Source organism: Aquila chrysaetos, chromosome 3 (assembly GCF_900496995.4).
Source record: "Aquila chrysaetos chrysaetos chromosome 3, bAquChr1.4, whole genome shotgun sequence".
Lineage (NCBI taxonomy): Eukaryota > Metazoa > Chordata > Aves > Accipitriformes > Accipitridae > Aquila > Aquila chrysaetos.
The window spans coordinates 25,173,911-25,187,335 of record NC_044006.1 but is presented as its reverse complement, the minus strand read 5'-3'; the positions used below and the strand labels follow the sequence as shown (position 1 = coordinate 25,187,335).

The 13,425-nt window shown below is 45.1% G+C and overlaps 1 long non-coding RNA gene across 1 annotated transcript; it reads right to left on the bottom strand.

Moving 5' to 3' along the window:
- Positions 1–1,399: 1,399 nt before the first annotated feature.
- Positions 1,400–7,398, bottom strand: LOC121233220. The gene is made up of 3 exons (XR_005932143.1): positions 7,313–7,398; positions 5,748–5,812; positions 1,400–1,664 (listed from the first exon to the last, which is right to left on the bottom strand). It is a non-coding gene; the product is annotated as an uncharacterized LOC121233220 (long non-coding RNA).
- Between the last annotated feature and the right edge of the window lie 6,027 nt (positions 7,399–13,425).

Sequence of the window (13,425 nt, the reverse complement as noted above, 5' to 3'; positions counted from 1 at the left end):
TGAGGAGAAAATATAAAGAAACACTCGTGGGTCGAGACAAGGACGGGGAGGAATCACTCACCACTTATGGTCACGGGCAAAAACCAGACTCAACTTGTGCAAAAAACCCCAAAATCGATTTAATTTGTTACCCATCATATCAAAACAAGGATAATGAGAAGTAAAACCAAACCTTAGAACACCTTCCCCCACCCCTCCCTCCTTCCTGGCTCAAATCCACGCCGGATTTTCTCTACCTTCTCCCCCACCAGCGGCACAGGGGGACGGGGAACGGGGGTTGGGGTCCGCTCATCCCATGTTGTCTCTGCTGTGCCTTCCTCCTTAGGGGGAGGAGGACTCCTCACTCGTCCCCTGCTCCACCGTGGGGTCCCTCCCACAGGAGACAGTCTTTCACGAACGTCTCCAACGTGAGTCCTTTCCGTGGACTGCAGTTCCTCACAAACTTCCCTGGCGTGGGTCCTTTCCGCGGGCTGATGTTCAGTCACAGACTGTTCCAGCGCGGACTTTCCTGTGGAGTCATGGCCATCTTGGGGGCCTCCGCTCCCCCGCTCTCCCCCATGGGCTGGAGGGGGACAGCCCGCCATCTCACCACGGGCTGCAGGGGCATCCCCTCCTCCGGCGCACCTCCTCCCCTCCTTCTGCACTGACCTCAGTATCTGCATAGGTGCTCCTCTCACATCCCACTCCCCTCTCCACTGCAGGTTTCCCTTCTTAAATCTGTTCTCCCAGAGGCGCTACCACTGCCGATGATGGGCTCGGCCTGGGCCAGTGGCTGGTCTGACTTGGAGCTGGGGAAGCTTCCAGCAGCTTCTCAAAGGAGCCACCCTTGCAGCCCCTCCCCTGCTACCAAAAAACCCAGCCACACAAACCCAAAACAACGCACCATCTCTGCATGAGGCCAGCTGCACGTACATCCCAGCAGTGGAGTAGCCGAGCTCTCCGAAGTTACATAGGCAAAACTTCCTTCCATGCACTGAGCCTCGCTTGTAGCTGACTTCAGTTTCCCTGTACTTGGTGCCCACCAGCATTACAGACCACAATAAGGCTTGCAGCAGGGAGCTCTGTGGCCAGAAAGTGGTATATGAAAGGGCCACCAGGTCTTCACTACAGCCAGGGATCTGTATTGAAGAGCATGAAAGAGCAAAGAAGAAAATAATAACAAAAATAGAGCTGGAAAAATGAAGCCAAAATTGCACAGGAAATAGCAGCAAAGAAGAAAGTGTTTGGAAGAGAGTTGCTGCAAAAGGTCATTGCAAAGGTTAAGGCAGGCTCAGGGAGACAGAGATGACAGGAATACTAAGCATGTCAGGAAATGTAAATACATTCTTTTTCCAGTGTTCACGGAGGGATAATGAGAGCAATAGCAGGGACAGCCATATACTTTCAAGGGGAGTAAAAGAAATAATGAAAGGACTCCAGGTAAAATCAGAGTGAGTGATAAAGGACTTGCTCGTGTTGCAGGCTGTTAAACTTTCAGGGCAAGGATTCAGCTCCTGAGGATCTCAGGAGTGAGCTGGGAGAAACCGGGGCTGTGCTAGACGGAGAGACCTTCCTTGTTATGCTGCCACTGTGGTCTTGTGGCAAGGTCAGGCAAATGACGCAGGTAGTAATTAATCAGGCTCCTTGAATTCAGCAGCTAGTGGGTCCAACTGGATGGAGGACACCTGGAGAAGTGTAATTTGATTAAAAATAGTCTTCAAGGACTAGCAAAAGAAAATCATACTTAACAAATTATATGGAAACTTATTGTTCCTGAAGTGGGTGACATTAAAAGCTGACAGGCAGATGCCGTGGGTGTAATTTACCTGGCCTTCAGTACAACCTTCAGTATAGAATAAATGAATACATTAAATTTGCATTTATATAGCTCCTTTTCATCCACACACCACAGCAAAACACACTTTGCAAACATCATGTGGGCCATACAAAAGATGCATCCATGACAAGATGGGACAAAGAGATTATTGGGAAAGCAGGTCCTGAAGATGCTGTGGATTGGAGACATGGATGTCTCTTGTTGGTGCATGGTCCACACCCGGGTGCTCATAATCTGTCCATAGAGAGCCACTTAATGATGGGGACATAAGCCTGCAAATCACTTGGAAAACCATAGAAGTTAATTTCTGCTGGCCAGCTCGCACAGGCTCTCCCTCTCTGCAAGGGGAGTCCCCAACCAAAGGGAGTCTGGGCTGTCCCCTGCCCTCTTTTGGCTTTTAGGGTGTACGTTGTTCTGAAGCAGCCTTACACCTCCCAGGTCCTGCAGCAGCAGGTGGAGCTGTATTAGTCAGTACTTCCTGCTCCTGCTGAGGATGGCCCGTAACGAACAAGACCCTTAGCAAAATGCATATAAAAGCTTCTTTACCTTTAAGTGGCCTCTGCTATAGCAATAAGGTAACATACTGTACTTTATAGAAGCACCTAAAAGCTTCACTTAGAATTGGTCATAGTATTTCAATAAGTGATGAAAGTTTTTTCTGTGAAAAACAGCAGAATTGTCTACAGGTAGCTGAGACGCAGTTTATATCACCCTTATCACAAAATTAGTATGTCTTTTTTATTTTTATGAAAGATGGTTGTTGCACAGTTCTATGGTTGTAAATATTCCTGCAGTTGAACCCTGCTAGCAATCACTTCAAGGCTATGCAAGGCAGGAGGATGGCTTTTTCACACTAAAAGTTTCAAAATCATGACTAATGTGGAAGAGTTAATGATGACTTTCATGGCTCGCTAGTGAAACCAGCTTGGAATTTCAAATTGTCATCTCAGAAAAATCACTATTAATTGCTCCCCCGGGCCTGGCACTGCACCAGGGAAGCTGGGGGCTTGTCCTGGTACCGCATCATCACTAATGAAGAGACAGACTCTGCCATCCATCTCTCAAACTTAATGGCCAAATAATGAGTAGAAGTTTATGGCACATATAAGAAATGGACACTGTTGATTCGTGAAGGTTTTATAGCTTCACTTCAGCTCCACTTTGAAAACCAAATGTCACTGTGCTCTTGTTTTATTGAGGAGGTATTGTGAAAAAAATGGGGGAGAAGATGAAATGGGGGAGGAGGGGTCTGGTCTTTCCCCTCCAAGCCGTTTCCTGAATCCTGAGAAAATAGAGGCGGCAGGAAGAGCTTAGCAACCGTGGGTTCAGATATAGTCCAAGGACTGCAGCTCCATGACCCCACTTCCAGCAGAGAGGGACTGTAAGTTTGTCTCCCTGTGCTCGGACCCACGACACTATCATGTGTACAGTCAGCCCCAGCCAGGCTGCTCACGGTCTCTGCTCTCTTCTGTGCGATGTAGCTTTTGCTGCCTTAGGTAACTAACTTCACAGTAATTGTGTCAGCAAGGATTTTAGCAGCGTGTTAGCATGAGGCCTGCACAGTACTTTGCAGTTCCTGGTTATTGGTTTATCCTGTGGGCTTACAAGCATTTCATTATCTCCAGCACTGCCATAGTCCCATGCAAGCACAAGGCTACGTCCCTCCACAGCTGTATGGTACTGCAAACTTGTATGTGGAAGGAATATCTATGAGCGACTTAAGTGGGTCTAACTAGCTATTTGCAATTTTTTAAAACAAAAAGACTTTCCCCTGTTCCTTTGTAACTTGTAACAATTTTTTTCTGTTTTAAAGCTGTATAAAGTGCTTTGGCACTTTAATAAACAACAATAAACATTAACTTAACAATAAGTAACAATAACTTAAAAATCCATCTCAAAGTTGTCTCTTCTTCAAACAATCCCTGACTTATTCCAAAAGCACTTACCACGTGAAACAATTATGAGGAATTGCACTGGCAGCCAAACACAAGCTGTCTCCAGAGTCTGATTTTAACAGATTATTTTTATTAGAAAACACCAGGGAGTGTTAGTGAATGACAACTTAGAGAACTGGTTTATGGCAGTCTTTTCAAGACTATCTCTCTGCACTTACTCCACATCAATCTTAAATGAGTATCTCCTTCAAGGCTTATCTCATCTGCTCCAGTTTTAGAAACAACTTAATAAAGTGCATTTATCACCTCTTCTCCACATGGAAGCTTGGCTAGTTCCGGCTTTACATGGCTCTTATGGGCACCTCAACCTTGATCTCCTTGTCCTAACAATGTGTTCATCAGCCTTTTGATGAAGGGCATTTCCTCCTCCTTTTTCTTCCTTGAGGCTAACATCTCTGAGTTGTACTCATGCTGTTGCACTAAACTGTTCATTTTTCATAGTTCAGCTTTTAATGAGGGTCAGTAACGGTTGTAGGAGGATGTTTGTGATGCCGCTGCCTTCATGGTTCAGCACTGTAAGGCATGGGGCACGGTCAATAGTGCTGTTTTGCAGAAAGGCAATGTGCTTTTCTCCCAGGCTTCCAGTGCCAGTCTGATGTATCTGGACAGTGGCTTCAGGGCAAGCTCCTGAGATGGAGCTAGGGTCTGTCTAAAATCCCAGCTGCCACATATATATTAATTAACATCAATGTTGTTTCATGGTACCCAGCATGCATTTTAATGAGACTTGGCTCTTAATATGTGCCAGGCCTCAGCCAGGCTCTGCTCCCATCTGAAACTCCACTGGAAAGATAAATATACCTTTATGATGGAAGTAAACATATGTTTTGGCACAATGCAAAGATCCACTGGTGTCTTCCTTCTGCTTTTCATTCTTTTCAGTGGAAATATTGATGTTCTTGGTTGTAATGGGGAGCCAGGGGGTGTAATTCAGACTGACTCAGCTTCCAGGAGCTTTTTATACAGCCTATGGGTAATTCTGTATTATGGGCTGGCCTTGGGGCCTCTTGTCTCCAGCCCTGCTCTCAGGAGGGCCGGTTGCAATTTCGACTTCTGTGCTCAGTCCCTGTCCTTCACTGTCTCTTGTGGAGGGGATGGGAAGAGAGGGGACCCACCTGCATGGAGGGGAAAAAAACCCCACAATCTGCCATTCCTGTGAGGAGCTGACCTCCCCCTGTGTCTGCCTCGTAGCAAGGATGGGACAATTCCCAGGCCCTCAGGGCACCCCGACTCTCACAGGGCTTCACAGGACTGTCCCATGCAACTGCAGTGGTAGTGCTGTGGCCTTCCACTTTAATTGGGCTGGTTTGCTACGTTTATTTTTTTTACTCTTTGATTTTGCCTCTCAGATTATCATGGTGACCAGTTCTCTGCTCTCATACCCAATATTCCACTATTAGTATTTTATATATGGCAGGCTCCCCCAGCAGAGTCATGCACCCTCACTGCCACATAACCCCTTTGCTCCCACCCAAACTCAATGTGTGCTGGAGGGTTCGTACACTTTCACCCTGAATCAGATCTTCCCTCTCATCCACCTCAGCATTGCCTCCACTGCTGTCAGCCCTTCTCTCCCCTGGGATCCTGAGTGCTTTCCCAATGGTGTGCACATTTGCACGTGACTGTTGCACTCCTTTTCTGATGTCAACATATGCCCTAGATGCTGCAGATGTGTATTGGGGAGCCCACTCAAGTCTAACATGGTTAAATGGTTTCAGGAATAAGCCATGAATGAGTTTCCAGGGGTCAAAAATGGAGGTATTTCTCTCATATGTGGTGTAAGTCTTGCCTGGTGTATGTTCAGTTCACTGCTGAAAGCTACCACTGCACACCAGTGCAGGTGTGGACTTTGTGTGGACTTGACAGTATCACTAGCATTCATGTTTTTATGCATTGGAATAATTTCTGGAGTGACTTTCTATTAGCTCACATATTGCCCACTTTTTTAAAAGAGTAATGAATTCCATTTGACTCACCAAAACAGAGCAGAGTGCTGGCTGCCTGGTGGCATTAGCAAGATGATTGAACAACCAGCAGCCCTCTTGTCACAGCGATGGGAAGGAAGGATGAGTGGGAGGAAAGAGGTAAATTAGCTCTTTTCATGTTGGAATAGGGAGCATGTAATAAAAAAAAAGTAATTGAGAAATAAATGACTGAGATGGCATTTAAAACAAATCAAAGATATACACACATGCCTATTCTCACACATATTCTGTCCAGTCACAAGTGGTGTTCCCCAAGGCTCAGTATTGGGGCCAGTTCTGTTTAATGTCTTTATCAATGATCTGGACAAGGGATCAAGCACAACCTCAGTAAGTTTGCAGATAACACCAAGCTGGGCAGGAGTGTTGACCTGCTGGAGGGTAGGAAGGCTCTACAGAGAGATCTGGACAGCCTGGATCGATGGGCCGAGGCCAATTTCATGGGGTTCAACAAGGTTCAGTGCTGGGTCCTGCACTTGGGTCACAATAACCCCATGCAGCGCTACAGGCTTGGGAAAGAGTGGCTGGAAAGCTGCCTGGCAGAAAAGGATCTAGAGGTGCTGGTCGACAGCCGGCTGAACATGAGCCAGCAGTGTGCCCAGGTGGCCAAGAAGGCCAACGGCATCCTGGCCTGTATCAGAAATAGTGTGGCCAGCAGGAGCAGGGAGGTGATTGTTCCCCTGTACTTGGCACTGGTGAGGCTGCACCTCGAGTACTGTGTTCAGTTTTCACTACAAGAAAGACATTGAGGTGCTGGAGTGCATCCAGAGAAGGGCAACAAAGCTGGTGAAGGGCCTGGAGCACAAGTCTTATGAGGAGCGGCTGAGGGAACTGGAGTTGTTTAGCCTGGAGAAAAGGAGGCTGAGGGGAGACCTTATCGCTCTCTACAACTACCTGAAAGGAGGTTGTGGTGAGGTGAGGGTCAGTCTCTTCTCCCAAGTGACAAGTGATAGGACGAGAGGAAGTGGCCTCTAGTTGCAGCAGGAGAGGTTTAGACTGGATATTAGGAAAAATTTCTTCACTGAAAGGGTTGTCAGGCATTGGAACAGGTTGCCCAGGGAAGTCGTTGAGTCATCATCCCTGGGGGTATTTAAAAGATGTGTAGATGTGGCACTTAGGGACATGGCTTAGTGGTGGACTTGGCAGTGCTCAGTTAATGGTTGGACTTGATTTTAAAGGTCTTTTCCAACCTAAACGCTTCTATGATTCTATGAAAACCCTGTAAGAATTATTTGACAGAGAGGGGCCTGATCTTTTCTCCTGCCCACCACTGGGAGCCATCATTTGTCTTTGCTTTGTTCTCACCACAAAGATGCAAATGGGGGTGAGAAATAGCTCAGCGGGAATCTAATCTCATGACAAACATGACAGTAATATTGGGCTACTTTATAAATGTAGTTCAGCTTTATGACTGTTACTGCATGACAATGCTCAGCGCTATATGCTCAGGCTGGCCCTCACAGGCTGCCTTTTGGTGGCGGCATATTGGCTGGGAAGATGTTTTCAGACAATACCCATGGCGATCTCCTGACTTCTCAAGAAAGATTTTAAACTCTTACCCAAACAAGTCAAGGCTTCTGGGAACATTAAAGCCTGTCTTTGGTCTTTCCAGGGAGTCAGTAGTATGTGTCCACAGATATTCCCTCACACCTGGAAGAGCAGAAACATGCTTTTTTAACTGATTAATTAGCAAAGGTTACTAAAGTGCTGGATGAATTGGGCAGCTGGCTGGTTAACCTCTGCAGTAGCAAAGCCTGGAGAACATGCTCTGCAGCACTCGCAGGCCCATGGGGCACTGGCTCATGGGGGCTGTCACGCACCACTCACATGCACAGACATCTGCTGGACACCAAAGCCCGGGCTGTGGCTTGTAACTGCAGGGCCACACCAACCTATGTTGACGGACCCACCCTGTCAAGCCTGCCCAAGGATAACTCAACTTATTTGGGGTTCTCAGTAGCAATATACATCCTTTTTTCAACTCTATTTCCCCTGGTCACCACTGCTTTGAAAAGTGAGTTTATTTTAAAAAAGAAGGCACAGCTGCTCAGGCGTTTTTCCACATCCTGTATCATCCCTCCCTACAGAGAGATGAAAAGAGGTGTTTGGAGGATCCTTCAATTTCTACCAGTGAAACAGCTACTTAAACCAGATAAGCCAAGCAGTGTGTTTTCAAGTAAATCCAGGAAAATCACACTATTGAAACAGTGATGCCAGTGTCCAAGGCTTGGGAAGAAGACTGTCTCTCCTTCCACCTCCCTTTGCCTTTCCTCTGGAAAGGTACCAATTTCCTCCTCTAGGTACCAATTTCTAACAAACCACAGCTGCACACAAATGCATGTTACACTTTACCAGGGCCTGAAGCTGTGATCCCTGAAGCAGAGACCTCTAACACTTCTGCTAAGAGAAAACCACTTGTGCTCTGAAACAGGAAGAAAGCTATCCACTCTCTGGGACCAGCCGCTTGAGGGAGCCAAGATGACGTGCACTAAGAGTCAGCAGATTATATAAGCATTTTTGGAGTGTTTTAGCTGGAATTGCTCTCTTTTTCTGTAATGATAGCTGTTCAGAAGTCTTAACATTAACTTTCTACAAGTTGCATGAAAGCAGGCAGAAAATAGTAATGAAAATAGGTAAAGTGAGGTCCTTTTATGAAATCAGCTAATATAGTTGGAAAAAATACACTAGGTCTTTTCCCACAAAACTTCCTTCGGTCCAATCCTACTGTCTCTATTTTAAACATTAGAGACTCCACAGAGAAGAAAGTTATAGGAGAGTTATAGGAAAGCATTTATATGCCATAGGAAATTGCGATCGAGTGGTCAAGGAGATACTCATTTGGATATTATCCAGTGACTTTCTCAATATGGTTCCCTTTTCCCCCCATCCACTCCCCACAACTCCCCCTGCCCAAGACCCAGGTACTATTTTCTCCCATCTCATGAAATCCAGCTGCTACCTTAATGTTAAACCAGCGTTTTCAGGAACATCATGACTCCAAGGAGAAAGCTCAGAGTCTTAACTTTCCCTAGTTTTTTAGCCCATGGGATTTACCATACAGTGAAGATTTCTCCATGGAACCAAGAGACTTCTTCAACTCTTTTGGATCCCACGAGAAATCTTGCCTCTCCTAATAGGTCTTTGTACTACCTGATTCAACAGTTTCAGTCTGAGGGTATCTGCATGCCACGCACCTCAATGACCCTGTGTGAGGGTGGCGGGACCCTGTACCCAAGGCAATCTTGTCCCTCAAGGACTACAGTCTCCTAGGCATGACTTGAGCGAGGAAGAGAGAAAACTGAGAGTCAAGGTAAGAGACATGGGGAGACAGAGCAACCAAAAAGAGAGTTACATGCAACGCTTGCCTAGCATCTACAAGAACCACCACACCCCTCCCTCTCCGGTTAGCAAGTTGTAGTCTTCTGTGGATGTGTTGTGGACAAGACAGGTTTTTCCAAAGGCTGTTAAACAAAAATGGTAAAACATTGTTTAAGTTTTGTAAACCATTGTTCAAATTTCCTTTAAAATGCTGTTCAAGTTTCAAAAATGATTGCTACAAGCCTACAGAAAGTGACAACACAACCCTTTGATTTTACTTGTAATTCATCTCCAAGCATACTGGGGAATAGCATTAGCATTTTGGCAGCAGTGTTACATTATGAGGTCTCATTTGTGTTTCTTTTTTCCCCCACGTGGATTTATTTCTTGTCCACATCAAAATGCAGAGACTGCTCCATCTATCAGGTCCATGGCATGCAAAGGAGCTGTTATCAAAAATGCATCTTACAGCCTCACAAGGAAAACTCAGTGTCAGCAGAGGCATTCAGCAAGTGGACAGAAACAGATGTCTGAAACAAATTTCTCATATTAGCAGATACTGTATCAAATAAATCAATAAATCAAAATACAATAATGAATTACAGCAGTGACATCATTGCTATACATTGAAATACAACAGCAGCAAGTCCAGCCTATAATGCCACTTGACTAAGCATAACCTTAGAAAGACTCCAGCCAGGGCTAGGGATAGGATTAGCACATGACAGAAGGATGATAATAAACATCATGTCTCTTGCCCAGAACAAACCTTTCTTCTGAATAGACAGAAGGTGTCAATTCAAGAGCATTAAATCCATGTGCTTTTAAAAAAGACCTCATTTTGAGTGTGTGTATGTACGTGTCTCTTTCTCTCTCTCTTCTTATACCTATATATGTAAAAACACACACACACATATATGTTCTTTCCTCAGCATCATGAAAGATGAAAAGGCCTATAGGTAAAATGCCTATACATGAAGCGTATAAAAATCTGCCTCCTCCCAGCAGTCCCAAGAATATTGCAGAAGCTGTTGTGAAGGGGTAAAAGTAAACATCAGTACCATTCACCTTCTGTTGTCCTTGTATTCAGGAAAAAAATGTGCCTATATTTAGAAAGTAGAATTAACACTGAAGCAATTTTCACTTCACTGGTCCTTCAGCCTCCTCAAATATTGTTTGTGGTATCTGCTTTCATGCAAGAGAATGGGGCCACATGAAAGCAATCACAAGCATGGAAATGTCCTCAGCAGGAGGAAAAGATATTATCAAAAAGCAGAGGAATAAGACTTCCGAATGTTTTGTAGTCCTGGGCATCCATACGCCATCTGAGCTATGTAGAGTGTTAACAGATAGAGCTAAAAATAAAGAATGCATTTTTTTATTAACTTTTAAGTTTTTTTAAAAAAGAGTTGAATATGTTTGGCTAATAAGCTACATCAGATCACATCCATAGGAAGACACATGGATATAAATTGGCTGAAATGGACATTTACAGGTCTTCGTGACGCCATTCAGAAGCTTAAAGATGAAGTTACTTCTAGGGAAAATACATAGAACAGTGCCATTTTAATAAGTTTGATGGCATCTATATGCCATCCTATACCTGCCCATGCCCTGTTCCCCAGTTTCCCCTAGGTAGATATGCATAATTCCAGATTTATTTCAAAACAAGGTTTCTCCAAAGGAAAATATGATCCAAGGGAAATATGATGCCAGAGAGCAAATTGAATGGAGAAAACAAGCCACTGATAACATAGCATGAAGGCTGTTTGTTGGGATCTCGTGACCTTTCAGCCCTTTGGGACAAGCCAAACAAACTGCTGAATGCACCAGGATGTAAAGACTTAATTTACAAGCAGGCTGGCCTCAATCTGCTTTCTCCGGCCACCTTCTCAAGAAGTCTGCATCTATATTTGCATCCTTGCCTAGCTATGCTGAATGGAGAGAGATTACCAGCAGAGGCTGGAGTGATGGTGATTTGTTCTGTGGTCTGATGTCTTTTTACGGTCCAAGGAAAGAGGTACATGGGTACCTGGAGAGGTCCAGTCTGTCTCCACGCTGCTCTGTACGGCATAGGCCAGGTTCAGGGGCAAGGCATGGGTCTTGAACATTGTAATGATTTTTTGTGGGAATTAGACTTAAATGATGACTGCTCACCATTATCATTTAATCACTTAAATGATAACTGCTCATTGCAACTATACACACAGAGGTTTGTATAAAAGCATCAAGGGCTGAGGACTTCAGAGCCTGTGGTGCTCTTCCTGGGCTGTTGGGCTGGAAAGGCATGGAAATAGCTCTCCTTTGGTCCAGTTCAAAGTCAGAGTAGTCAGAGTAGTGTTATGGTCTTTTGTGGGTACAACGTAAGGCTCCATTCTCACTCTTCCCCCATCCTCCAGCCAGGCATCTCCCTGTCCCCGTGCTAATCATCGATAGCCTGGCTGTACACCAGCCCTGCCAGATATCGAGGGAATGAAGGCTAGAAAGGGAGAGAGAGCACAAAAGCATATACCAGAATCATGGATAAATCTTTTGCAAAAGGAAAAGTCCTGATGGAGAAGGAAACCCCCAGACCATACAAAACTTTGTTTGGTGATGAAGTAGGAAGGGAAAAAATTTTCTTCTCCTCAGCCCTTAATTTCAAGACATGCATTACATATTGTTTATTTACATATTTATCCACTGCCTTTTGCTACAGTCTTTCTTATAACCTCACCTTGAAAACTACACTGTGCATTAGCCTAAGGAACCAGTCTGAATGCAATAATGCTGTCTGGGTACCTATCAATAACTTCTGAAGCCACTGGTCAAGGTTAATTGCATTTGGCAGGCTGAAGTTTCAGAGAGCAAGTTTCCAGTAGTTACATTAGGAAAAAAAAAAGAGGGGGGGAAAAGTGACAAAGAATAGCAATGGATGTTCCGGGCTGCAAGCTAAACTCAGCTCATCCTAGAGAAAAGAGGGCTTTACCTCAGGACATAAGGTCTTAGTACAGGCTTCATACTTTTGCTCATGGGATTACTTATTTGTTTTATGACTTCCTTTTATTCTATTGTCTCTAGATGGCCAGAAACTGGTGTGAGATGTAATTGAAACCATTACCTGTGTTTTAAAAGGAAAACCTACAAAAAAAGAATGGGTTTTGTTTTGAATTCACAGGTTTTATTTTTTATATTCAGAGAGAGAAAGAAAAGCTTTTTTTTCTGTTCCACCTGTAAAATTACATTACTTCTTGGTTTTGAAAAGGTCACATCACCTGATGTAGTAATTGCATGCAGCTGTTATGTAATTGTTCCTCATATTTCTATAAAAAGGCAGTAATTGGAAGAGTTTCTTGGATGTTATTGTGTGGCAAGTACCTCCTGGGGACAACAACAATAGCTATTCATCTGGAGGCAACAGTCCCCCATAGGGAGCTCAGAGCTGCCTGCAGGAGCTGGCGTGGACCTGGGGAAGTTATGTTCTCCAGCTCTTCACCATGGAAGACAACGGCGGAGCGTGGGCAGATGAACTTTGTCAGCTCCATCTGTCTCACCGGCTCAGTGAGTCAGCTTGGAAAGCAGCACACACGTGCACACACCGCTCCCCTCCCCAGGACCAGGAGCAAAAAAATCTTCACCTGCAAGGGCCAAACTCTGCCTGCAGCCAAGGAACCGCAGCATGGCAGCTTGGCTCGCTGCTTGGTGATGGAAGGGAGCAGGGCAGGTGGGGAGGGCTCCTCCACCGCATGAGGACACAGGCATCGGGTGTGAGCCTTGCTCCCTGTGAGAGAGACTGTGCCCAGATATTTGCAGCAAAGCATATGAACTGGGACCTGCTGGCTCCTGGCTCCCTCCCCTTTCCTGCCAGATACCCTGGAGGTGCTTGCATGGGAAATTTGTCTCAGCGGGGTGGAACAGGAAAAGTTTGCAGCTCTGAATCCCTGTTTACTGGAATGCCCATGCTGAGCCTAACTGTCAATATATTAAAGGAAAAAAGGGACCCTCCTCTGTGTTCCCTGTCACTGGCTGCAAAGCCCTGCTTTCCCTGGATGTGTTGCCTAGTCTTCCCAAGCTCACAAAACTGTTCTTAAGACTTCTCTCTCCAGCTTTACCTGGGCGGGATGATGAAGGCCAAGCAGTAATACAAAGTATTTACATATTACGTTCACATTACAAAACTGACTTTAAATAGAGCCTCATACTTTATAACTCAGTGTTTACGAGTTTCTGTTCAGAAGGGTTATAGAGAAGCAACACATTTTTTCCCCCAGTTGACTGAATTGGGTGTCACTAATTTCCATCTCCTGAAGGCTGGCAAGAATGAAATGACTGATAGATACAGGACACCCCCCCCAAGGGGCCAAAATAACTCATC